Source organism: Peromyscus eremicus, chromosome 4, assembly GCF_949786415.1.
Source record: "Peromyscus eremicus chromosome 4, PerEre_H2_v1, whole genome shotgun sequence".
NCBI lineage: Eukaryota > Metazoa > Chordata > Mammalia > Rodentia > Cricetidae > Peromyscus > Peromyscus eremicus.
In genome coordinates, this window is record NC_081419.1 from 102,089,638 (window position 1) to 102,101,507 (window position 11,870).

The 11,870-nt window shown below is 44.8% G+C and overlaps 1 pseudogene; it reads left to right on the forward strand.

The window, feature by feature from the left end:
• The first annotated feature begins 10,852 nt into the window (after positions 1 to 10,852).
• LOC131908528 (translationally-controlled tumor protein-like) lies at positions 10,853 to 11,368 on the forward strand (annotated as a pseudogene).
• The last annotated feature ends 502 nt before the right edge of the window (positions 11,369 to 11,870 follow it).

Sequence of the window (11,870 nt, forward strand, 5' to 3'; positions counted from 1 at the left end):
TGGTAAACTATCAACACAAAGAAAACAGATGGGGATGAGCGAAAGCCTGGTACACAAGCTTGATGAACACACACACACACACACACACACACACACACACACACACACACACATACACACCAGTTCGGGAAAGAAGACAGAAACCTACAGCCAAAACAGGAAATATAGGAAATACCAACTGAGAAACTGCCCACTTGTCACCTGCAAGCTGCCTGCCTGCCCCCACCTATTTTAAGTCAGTGACGCACAGCCCCGCTTTCCTTTTCTGCACCTGAAAGATTGACTTCCATCCCGACCGAGTCCGGGTCAGAAATGACGGGGCTATTATTAGACCTGGACACACAGCATTTTTCTTCATTCTAACCTTCAAGGAAACAGCTGTTCCCGTGAACATTCCAACTGCGGCCCTGCTGAAGGGAACCTGGTTTCCTAGGTAGCTTGCTGGTGTGGAGGCTGTGACCAGGACGCCAAGACGGCTCCCTCCATCCACCTGCTACAGTTGCACCCAATTGTATCAGATTGCACCCATCTGCAGAAGGGATGCCTGGGCCAAGGGAGTCTTCTCTCACTAGTTCACTGTCTCTGGAAGGCACGAGAACACAGTGTGATCATGAGAGTTGTAGGCTGGGACTCTATCGCTCTGTACGTTGTGTGTTGGGCAAATTACTTCTCTGAACTTTATATCCAATCTTCATATGGTAGTGCCACCTTTATCCATAAGAGATACATTCTAAGGCCTCCAGTGGATGCTTAAAACCACAGGGAGTACTGATTATGTCATATGTTTTTTTTTTCCTATACACAACAAGTATGATAAAGTTTAATTTATAAATTAGTAAGAGTGTAACAACAATCAATAATAAAACAAAGCATTTATAGCAATATAGTGTAAATAAACTGCCATCTTCACTGTTGCTATTTTTGGGGGGCTATTATTAACTAAAATACATGCCACGTGAACACAAGTGTTGCAATATTCTGACAGTCAACCTAGAAGCTACTAAATTACTAAGGGGCACGCAACACACACGGTGTAGATACATGAGCAAAGGGTGATTCACACCCAGCAGGAAGAGGCGGGGCAGAGACGTCATCATGCTGCTTAGAGCTGTGCATAATTTAAGATTTGTGCATTGTTGATTTCTGGAATTTCACATTTAAGATTTTGGGGGCACAATTCAGATCATGGTGACTGAAACCATGGAAAGGGAACCATAGCTAGAGGGACTACAGGAAACCAGGCCAGCTTGTGTTTATGTGGGTTACGTGAAGGCAAAGCCACTGTGGTGCTAGCAGCAGAGTGCGTTCGATGAATTTGATCTTCTAAAAGACCTGTACGTGCTTAACTCAGCGTTCGTTCCAGCTTTCTCAGGTGCATCTTTACTGTATGTTTTGTGTACACATGTACACATGGGTGTTCACACATGTGTGTGTGCTGTGGAGGCCAAGGGAAGAGGTCAGGTGTCTTTCACTGTTGCTCCCCACTTTTTTTTTTCTTCTTAAACAGTGTCTCTCACTAAATCTGGGCTCACTTATAGGCTTGGCTGGCTGGTCCACAAGCTCCAGATCTGCCTGATTCTATTCTACACACACACACACACACACACACACACACACACACACACACACCACACATGCACACATACACCACACCCACACCACACACACCACACACATACACACACACACCACACATCTCACACATAACACACACACACACACATACACCACACACATACACACATGTCACACATCTCACACACACACACACAACTATGCCTGGCTTTTTCACATAGGCACTAGAGGTCAGAACTCAGATTCTCATACTTTATGCTTGGTTGACATCAGGAATCTTTGCTAGTCCTCGGCTTTATTTACTGGGGCAGTGTCTCTTGCTGAACCAAACTCATCAGATCAGCTAGTCTATCTAGCCCGCTTGCCCTGTCCCTTCTCCCCGTGACTGGGATTACAGGTTGGTCACCATGCTCTGGGAAATCCACACTCTGGTCCTTGTGCTTGTGTGATTGCATTCTGACTCGCTCAGCCTCTCCCCTGTCAATACTGTTTTATGATCTATGGTGTATTCCACTCTGCTGAGTATTTCATGGGCCTTTTGAGACTCTCTATTCTGCTGCTCTTGAATAGAATGTTCTAGGATAGGATTAGATACCTGTCAGTTGGTGATGCTGGGGCCTACATCCTTGCTGATTTTTTTCTCTGGTCCTGGAAGGTCTGAGGGCAGTAGTGGGCATGTCCTCACAATAGTTGTGGAACTGTGTATTTCTTCTTTCAGTTTACTTTTTTCTTCATACCTGTAAACCTCTCATGTTTGGTTCACAAGATAGTTACCAGTTCTTGATGGATTAATGATTTATTGTTTAATAACTTCCCTCTTTGCCCACGGTAACTTTCCTTGCTCTGTAGGATGTTTTGATTTAGGACAACCAATCATGCTTCCTTTTCATTAACAATTTTTTTAAAGATTTATTTATTTTTGTTTTACAAACATTGGTGTTTTGCCAGCGTGTATGTCTGTATGAGGGTGTCAGATCGCCTGGAACTGGAGTTTCAGACAGTTGTGAGCTGCCATGCGGGTGCTGGAATCAAACTTGGATCCTCTGGAATCGTAGCCAGTGCTCTTAACTGGTAAGCCATCTCTCCAGCCCCTTTTATTAACAATCTTATGGTGTATCCTTCTCCATTCTTCTGCTGTCAGTTACTTAAGTTCGTGAATTTGAAATGAGTTTCTTGGGAGCAGCATATAGTTGGGTCATCTTTTTAAAACTACACTGCCAATCTGCATTTTAATGGGTATATTTAGACTTTATGCTAATTATTGACCCATTAGAGCTTAAGACTGACATTTCCTTATGGATTAGGGTTTGTCCTGTGTCTTACTGTTTTGTTTTGCTCCAGCCTTTCTGTAGGTTTCTTGATTTTTTCCCCCCAAGAGTTCTATTTGATTTCATTATAATTTTTCTTAGAACACCACTTTCTACTGTTTCCTTAGCAGTGTTCATGTTTGGAAATGCTGCTGCTGGGGAACATGTCTGGGTGGGAAGTGGCTGCTGGGCCTAGCTTTCTAAAGCCTGAGTGCAGTCAGGAAGACTCAAGACTTCACCGCTGCTTGCTGTGGGTGACCGGCCACCCGTCGATGTCCCAACTGTAGACCAGATGTGGTGATGGTCGTGGTGCCACTGCTGCCATGGGCTGACCAGACTGTCCACAAGGACCTTGGGTTGTAAGAATGAGGGCTGGAGCCTATGTCTGGATCTCTCTCTATTTGTGCTTTCTCTCCTTCCATGGACTTTGGCCATTGAGAACAGGATGTCTTTGAGGATGCTCTTGTCTGTGCCTTTTAGTGATTCCCACTACAAATCTCTCCCGAGCTGGGCCAGGTTGAATGGGAGAGAAGAAGGAACGGCAGGAGGGCACCAACAAAGTCATTGTTTCTCAACCCCTGAAGTTTCTTGCCAGCTGCAGCTTTTCCTCCCAGCTTTCAAGCTCTTATCACTGTCCATGGACTGATTTCCATAGCAGTTATTTGTAGTTAGAGAAGGGTAGGAGAGAACTAGAAGTCAGCACAGCCTGTTCTTAAGCTTGGGCATGTTTTGCTCCCTGGGTGATTTTGCAGGAGGAATAGGATCCCTGGGGCTCCCTGTGATCCAAACTGCACCTTCTGCTTTCTTAGGAGGGACCAGTCCCATGTATTCTGTGCACCTGCTCTGCACTGAGTCAACAGGATGCTGAATTTCTTTTGAAGAGCTAAGCAGATTATCACTTCTCTCCGGGACAGCAATTTGATTGTTCACATCATAGCCACTTGTCAGCATTTTCTCTTAGCTGTTCCCTTGCCTTGCCACCCCCCTACACCCTTCAATAATGCTTTCCTTATTTTATCTAGAAGGAGGCGATCTTGGAGTGACTGGAGCTTTCTTAATTATAAATGTTTAGCTGTGCTAACAGAGACTTCTCGTAGCTGGATCCTGCCTGTTTCTGTCTTGGACCCTTGCCTGGCTTGGGATGGGCTTTCAGCCCAGTGACTCACGGAAAGTGCTATATTAAAAACTTGGAGTTCGTGTTTTAAATCAACCAGCAAAGACATACTAGAAAACCACACTCTGCCAGCTGATAGAGGCCCCATCCCCCACTGTGAGGGGGAGACTGCCTCTTCTGCGTTCCCTTACCTCACAGGTAATCTCCTCCTTTTCTCCTTCGTAACTGGGGGATGGGGAAAAATTAAAACTGTTGAACAGGTTAGAAAGGGTTGGCTGGATTTAACACGTCATACTTTTTTTCCCCCTTTTTTGTGTCCCGTGCTGCTTGTCCCTGTGGCTTTAAAGACCTGCATGAAGTTAGTTTATCAAGTTTTGAAATGCGCAGGAAGAGCCATGTCTTTACCTGATTTAGGTTTATATAGGTATGATGGTGATATGATGTGATGATAACATAAAAGTGCGTGCATACGCATGCCCATACACTCACCAAACTCAGGTCATTGGTCTTAGCAGCAGGCACCTTTAACTGCCAAGTCCTCTGAAGATAACATTCACTCAAATATGAAGTACGATAGTCGAAGGTACACTTATGTTTTTCTTGTCCTGGAATCCCTTTATCTCTGTGAACTATACATTTAATTTTTTTTTTCATTTAAAAACATGTATACCCTTCTGTGGCTCTTGATGCAAAGTTTATTGTTTGAAGACAGGGTTAAAATAAATTACCTTATTTTATTATGTATAGGAGCAATTTGCTTTAAACTAGTCAAGGAGTTAAATACCGCAGACAACAGTCAGTGTAGTAAACCCTTTCGGTTTTTTTTTTTAGTTTAAAAAAACCTGGATAAGCACTTTGAATTGTCATTTTATTTGATTTTGGTAAAAGTAGAAGCAATTTGGGTGACTGTGAGTTAACAGCAGGATTGGAAGACTCGGAGTCCTCTAAAACTTTAGCAGAAGTTGTGATTATAGAAGTTTACACAAAACTCACCCGCTCTCCCCATTCTGAAATTACTATTTGCCCTCCTGACTCACAAGACAGTTAAGGAAGGGGAAAAAACTTACCATAAAAACATGAAATAAGCCATTTTACCTTCCCCTGCCTAAAATTAATAATAATCGCAAACTGGCAAAGAAAAATGGCTTTTCTTTCTTTCTTTCTTTCTTTCTTTCTTTCTTTCTTTCTTTCTTTCTTTCTTTTTTTTGTCTACAATTGGAGATTTGGAGAGGGATGAATTTGGTAGTTTCGAAATTCAGAAGATATAAACAAGGCTATGTCCCTTTCCTCCCCAGGCATCTCAGTAAATAACCCCAGGCCATAGTCTGGGTCTCCTCTGTCTTTCAGGGCCAGGGTGTGGGGACTGAGAAGGTCAGGGGAGAAGGTGGGGCTGGGTGAGGGGATAAAGGGAGTGGAGGACAGGAAGAGAAGGAGGGAGTCATCTGTACCCCCAGCTAAGGTACATAAGGTCAAACACACACACACACACACACACACACACCATGCACAATGGAACCAAGCTCAAGAATGAGAAGGGGGAGGGAGAGGAAAAGGGGGAGGGAGAGAGGGAAAGAAGGGAGGGGAGAGAGAGAGAGAGAGAGAGAGAGAGAGAGAATATCAGAAAAAAGAAAGGAAAGAAAGAAAGAAAGAAAGAAAGAAAGAAAGAAAGAAAGAAAGAAGGAAGGAAAGAAAGAAGGAAAGAAAGAAAGAAAGAAAGAAAGAAAGAAAGAAAGAAAGAAAGAAAGAAAGAAAGAAAGAAAGAAAGAAAGAAAGAAAATCGCATTTTCTGGTTTGATGTCAGGTCCCAGACTGGCTCCGAATTGCCCTTGTGATATCGGGCCCCTGCCGCTCAACAGGCAGACCATTTCAGGCTTTTAATAAATAAAATGCTGCCCCTTTTTACTAAGGCGGTCCTGAGAATGGACTCCTTTTTCCTAGCCCCAGGAAACACTCCTCCACCCTCAGCCTCCAAGCCCTCTCTGGCATTCCTGGGGCTCTGAGCTCTGGCTCTGCTGTGTCTCCAAGGTTGACACTCAGTGTGCTGGCTCCTCCCACAGTTTCTGTTTGCACTCTGCCTTCAGACTCCAGCTGCCCTGTCCAGGCCCGAGTTCCTGCACTTCGGTATTGATAGCCCAACACTGAATGTACATGACAAACGGGGAGGCAGGCAGGCAACCTTTGCCTGCCTCGAGAGACCAACTTTCAGCTTAGAGGACACCAAGAGGGAAGGCCTGACAACCTGGATGCCATCCCCAAATCTGCCCTGTTTCCACGTGTGGCTTTGAACAAGCTGATGTATGTGTGAGTAGGTTTTCTTTTTGTGACTGGGTTTTCTTCTTGTAACATGAACAGCAGGTTATTATGGACCAGTAAAATATTGAGCTCCAAAGACGTTGAGAATCACTCGTAGCACAGTCCTCTTGAGCCCAGATGTGACAGCCAGGTCAGTCATAACCAAATGGTCAGAGATGACAGCGGAGTAAAGGCCCTCGATAGATTCTGAGGCACCCTCCAAATTAGGAGGAGGAGCCTGCTCTTCACTGCCATACTTGTGTTTGAAGTTGTTGGGAGGAAAGGGGTGAAATGAGCGCTAGAGCTGTTTTTGTCCCTTCTCTTGCTCAGAGATGTTCCAGGACTTCGGAAAAGAAAAGAGAGAGGAAGTCCATGGAGGAACATCTGGGCAAGAGGATGGAGTTAGAGTAGGGAATTTGGTCTCCTGGAGCACGGCCCAGATCCACCCCAGAACAGCAGGGTCCTGGCAGGAAGCAGGCTATACCAGCCAACATCTGAGAAGAGCATGCTGCAGAAGGCTAGCCAAGGTGGCCAGGGAGCTGCTCAAATGCAGAAAGCCCCAATAAATCCAAAGAACCACGATGACAGAACCTGGCACACCAACACCGATTAGCTAAAGTTCTTATGAGTAAAAGGAACAGCTCAGAGCAGGTGTGTGAAGCTCCACGGAGGAATCCCTGGGGTCAAGGGGACTCTGGATTCCTAGCTGGAGAACCAAGGTCAGCCCATGACAGAACCCTCCACCATTATCAGTCTTTACCAAACTACGCATCAGCTCCTGATAGCTGGGGCAGGGAGGGGACTCTGTGGACACATTTCCACTTCCATTCAGGGACAAAGGCACCACTCTTGGACCCAATGGGAGAAACAGGGCTGAGAAAGTATGTCAGACTAGGGGAGAAAAAGGCTGTGGGTTGCAGGCTGTTGAAAGAGCGACACCTGGCATGGAGGTGACATGAGACTGTCATGTACGACTACAGTAAGTGACCAGACAAGAATCCGTTTTTGAGAAAGATGAGCAAGCATGCAAATCTCTGTGCCTATGCACAGCTCCCCACAGTAGTCTTGTGACTTTGGTCAAGTCACCCCACCAGCCTGAGCTTCAGTTTTCTCACTGTGACCTTTGATGTTCAAAGATGTAATTAACGATGTGGAAAACAGGGGTGTCAAATGTAAGGGTGCCTAGATGTCCAGGACAATCAATGAACCACCAGACTGTGACTGACTCAAACCGGTTTTTAACAGGATGAAACAGGAAGCCCCAACCAACACCAATAAACATTCAGTTGTAATAGTTGTTAAGAAAAAAAAACCTGAGAATTTAAAAATGCAACCAAGAAGAATGTACTGGTTCAGGCATGGCCAGTTGGGCAGCTGCCTTCGTCAAAAAGAACTCAGATGTTCAACAAGGACATTGTAGAAGCTAAGACATCAACATGCTCTAAGGGCTGGGAATTAGGGGTCAGGCGGAATTCTCTGACACCTGGGAATGTAAACGGGAATTATACTGCAAGATGAGAAGCCATACACCAAGCTCTAGATGCCTGGCAGACACAGTTATACAGAAGTGTTCAGTGAAAATTTAGAGCAATTGTCTGGCCCTGAGAACAAAAACATCCTATGGTTTAGATGTCATGGATGCATGCTTTAGATGCATTCCGTAATGGGGGGTAAGTTCTAAAAGTTAATGTGGCTTTAGTTGGAATTTGTGTCTTTCTTGGGTGTGATCCTCAGTCTCTGGTCCAGATATCAGACATGATGCACCTGGCAATTGGATGATGAGATAAGACTCTTCCAGGTAGCAAGTGTCAGAACAGATAAAGGATGAAGGCCTGCTGTTCAATGTTCTTCTGATTAGACTTTTTTGGGGGAAAAGTGCCAATAACTTCTAGAACAGAATAAAGGATGAAACGCAGAAAGCAAATCCACTTTCCACCTCAAAGATAGGAGTGAACATTTACCTTTACACAGGAGGGATGCAAACCTCTCAAGTGGGAACAAGCTGGGCATGATGGCTCATGACTGCAATGTCAGAGCCTGAGACACAGAGGCAGGCGGAGCAATGCAGTTTATTTACAACTTCTCAGGCCTGGATAACCATAACACAATTCAAAGTTAAGAAAACTGAAGACTGTATGTGACAGACACACACATATACACACACACATGCACCCACACAGATACAGACATACATGTACACACAGACAGACAGACACACATACACACACACACAGGAGAAGACATTGAAAAATGGGAGAAAGACAGTAGGAAAACCAAGACAAATGATTTGTAAAACATGGAAATATGTTCAAACTCATAGGCAACCAAAAACATTAAATAAAAATAGTAAGATAACACGTCTCTCTCAGAGTGGCTTTTATGGTCTCTTTGTGTGTTACCGTAACAGAACATGGGAGGTGGAGTGCTTTCTAAAGAAAGGGGTTTTATTTAGTTCACAGTTTTGACTGGTCAAGAGTAGGGCATCAGCACTGACTCTGGTGAGATCATCGGGTCAAATGGCACACTGCGGCGAAGGTGGTGGGTACAGCAAAGGGGTTCAAAAGGCTCGGGTTCTCATCCAGCATCCTGTCCTCACGAGAGTTGATCCAGTCCCGTAAGACCTGAGACGGTCCCCTGAGAACAAGGATGGAGCACTCTGTATCCTAACACACTTCGCATCCTAACTGCCGCCCACTGGACTCCACCCCTTAAAGATCCCACCACCTCAGCACCTTTACACTAGACTTCTAGCCCATGAACCTTTGGGGGCTAAACTGTAGCTGTGAGTGAGAAGACATAAGTACAAGGAACATTTGTTACACACGCTAGGCCTGTTCTGTACTAGCTGTGACATCAAGCTCCCTGTATATCCACATTGGTTTCCTCGCCTGCTCATTGAATAAAATCATAAAATCCCAGAACTGTCAAGAGGGCTGGCTGAGATGATTTTAACTCAGGGTGATGCTTCAAAAAAAAAAAAAAATGTATGTAGTTACAAGCAGTTGATTACAATACATTTGTAAAATGAAATACACTTTTAAATTTTTATTTTATTTTTTGGGGTTTGAGACAGGGTCTCACATAACTGAGGCTGGCCCAGAACTTTCGATGAAGCCAGTGATAACCTTGAGTTTCTGATTCTCCTGCTTTCATTTCCCCAGTGCTAGGATTCTAGATGTGGACCACCGTGCTCGGCTTACATAGTCCAAGGGACTGGATCCAGGGTGTCATGCAGGATAGGCAAGTATTTATCAACTAACTACCTTCCTGGACCCACTTTACACTTACAGAGAGAGAAAAAAAGTTGATTTTAAAAGTGCCTTCTTTCTGGTAGCTGTCTAAAGTGGTGGGCTTACAGGTTAAATTCTTCTTTGCGGGAGAAGTAAAGACAAAAACATTGAGAAAATGGCCCCAGGGCCAGAGAGATGGCTCAGCTGTTACGAGGACTTGCTGCTCTTCCAGAGGACTGGCATTCCTTTCCTGGCACTCACAGGGGCTCCCACCTGTCTGTAACTCCAGCTCCAGGGCATCTGATGCCCTCCACAGGTACCCACATTCACATGTGTGGACATGTACATAACACACAGGCCCATGAACACACACATAAGTAAAATATATCTTTAAAAGGAACTAGAACTGATATCAAATAACAGCGAGGCAGAGTCACAGTGTGTGTCGAGAGTCACAGTGGGCCTCTTACGCTGTTGGAAGCCCCATGCTGCCTGAAGAGGAAATGATTATGTCACCCTGGACCAGATGTGCCTCTGCAGGGGCTGTGGCACCTGTCCACACATGGATGGGTGTCAGGTTCCAGAGAGTCCTGATTAAAACAGCACATCTCCTCTCCCTGGCAAGACCACTAGGAAGAAAACTAGAGTGTCCAGATGACTCGGGCCCTGAGGGGAGCTTCAAGGCTTCCAGTGGACAACAACGGGCAACATCCTGCCTTCCCCAGAGGCCCACTGAGAAGACTTCTGCCCCTGGGTGGGATTTAGGCTCCCTCTTCCATCCCTCTTTCTTTCTGTCACCCTCCTGAGTTAGTCCTTTGGTTGGAAGGTTTTCATGTAGGCCTACTGTAGGAACACTTCTGTCCAAAGCTGCAGGGACTAGCCACAGGGAACAGAGGAGAGGAAGCAAAGTTGAAAATGTGATAGAATCGTGGGGCTGGAGAGAAGGCTCGGGAGTTAAGATTGCATACTGCTCTTCCAGAGGACCTGGGTTTGGTTCCCAGTTGTGGGTGGCTCACAACAGTTTCCGACTCCAGCTCCAGGAGATCTGATGCCCTCTTCTGGCCTCCACAGGTACCTGCATGCACGTGCATGAACACCGCCCTTCCTCTGTCCCTACCTCCCTCTCAAAAAATAAATCCTTTACTTTTAAAAAAATATGATGGAATGGAAAGCTCATTACACAAAGAACGTGGATTTTTCTGAATTGGAGAAGCAATTCCTGCAGGTAAAACCATCTATAAGAACACCATCCCCTGTCGTCCCCCCCATATCCCATACCCCCCCTGGGGGGGCACTCCAGCTGAACTGCGCTTGCTCTGTCCCCAGTCACCACCATGATCATCTACTGAGACCTCATCAGCCATGACAAGCTGTTCTCCAACATCTACAAGATCCGGGAGATCATGGACGGGCTGTGCCTGGAGGTGGAGGGCAAGATGGTCAGTAGGACAGAGGGTAACGTTGATGACTTGCTCATTGGTGGAAATGGTTCCGCTGAAGGCCCAGAGGGCAAAGGTACTAAAAACACTGTAGTTACCGCTGTGGATATTGTCATGAACCACCACTTACAAGAAACCAGCTTCACAAAAGAGGCCTACAAAAAGTACTTCAAAGATGACATGACATCACTCAAAGGCAAACTTGAACAGAAACCAGAAAGAGTAAAGCCTTTTATGACTGGGGCTGCAGAGCAAATTAAGCACATCCTTGCTATTTTCAAGGACTACCAGTTTTTTATTGGTGAAAACATAAATCCAGATGGCATGGTTGCTCTCCTGGACTACTGTGAAGATGGTGTGACTCCATACATGATTTTCTTTAAGGATGGCTTAGAAATAGAAAAATGTTAACGAATTGGATCTGTCCCCTGTAACTATAACTGGCTGCTGCTTACCAACCATACAACACTAGGACTTAGGACAAAGGAAACTGATGTCACCTTGAGCTTTTATTTTGACCATGATTTATTTATTTAGAGTGGAGACATTGTTTTTTTCTTCCTTCCTTTCTTTTTTTCTTTCTTTCTTTTTAGAAAAAAAAACATGTCATGTAAGTTGTCTAAAAATAAAGTACATTTAAATTAAAAACAAAACAAAACAAAAATAACACCCCAAAAAACAAAAAATGCCATTTCCCAGCTGGGTGGTAGTGGTGCACACCTTTAATCCCAGCACTTGGGAGGCAGAGGCAGGCAGACCTCAGTGAGTTCTAGGCCAGCCTGGTCTACAAAATGAGTTCCAGGACAGCCAGGACTGTTACACAGAGAAACTCTGTCTCAAAAAACCAAAAAAAAAAAAAAAAAAAAAGAAAGAAAGAAAGAAAGAAAGAAAGAAAGAAAGAAAGAAAGAAAGA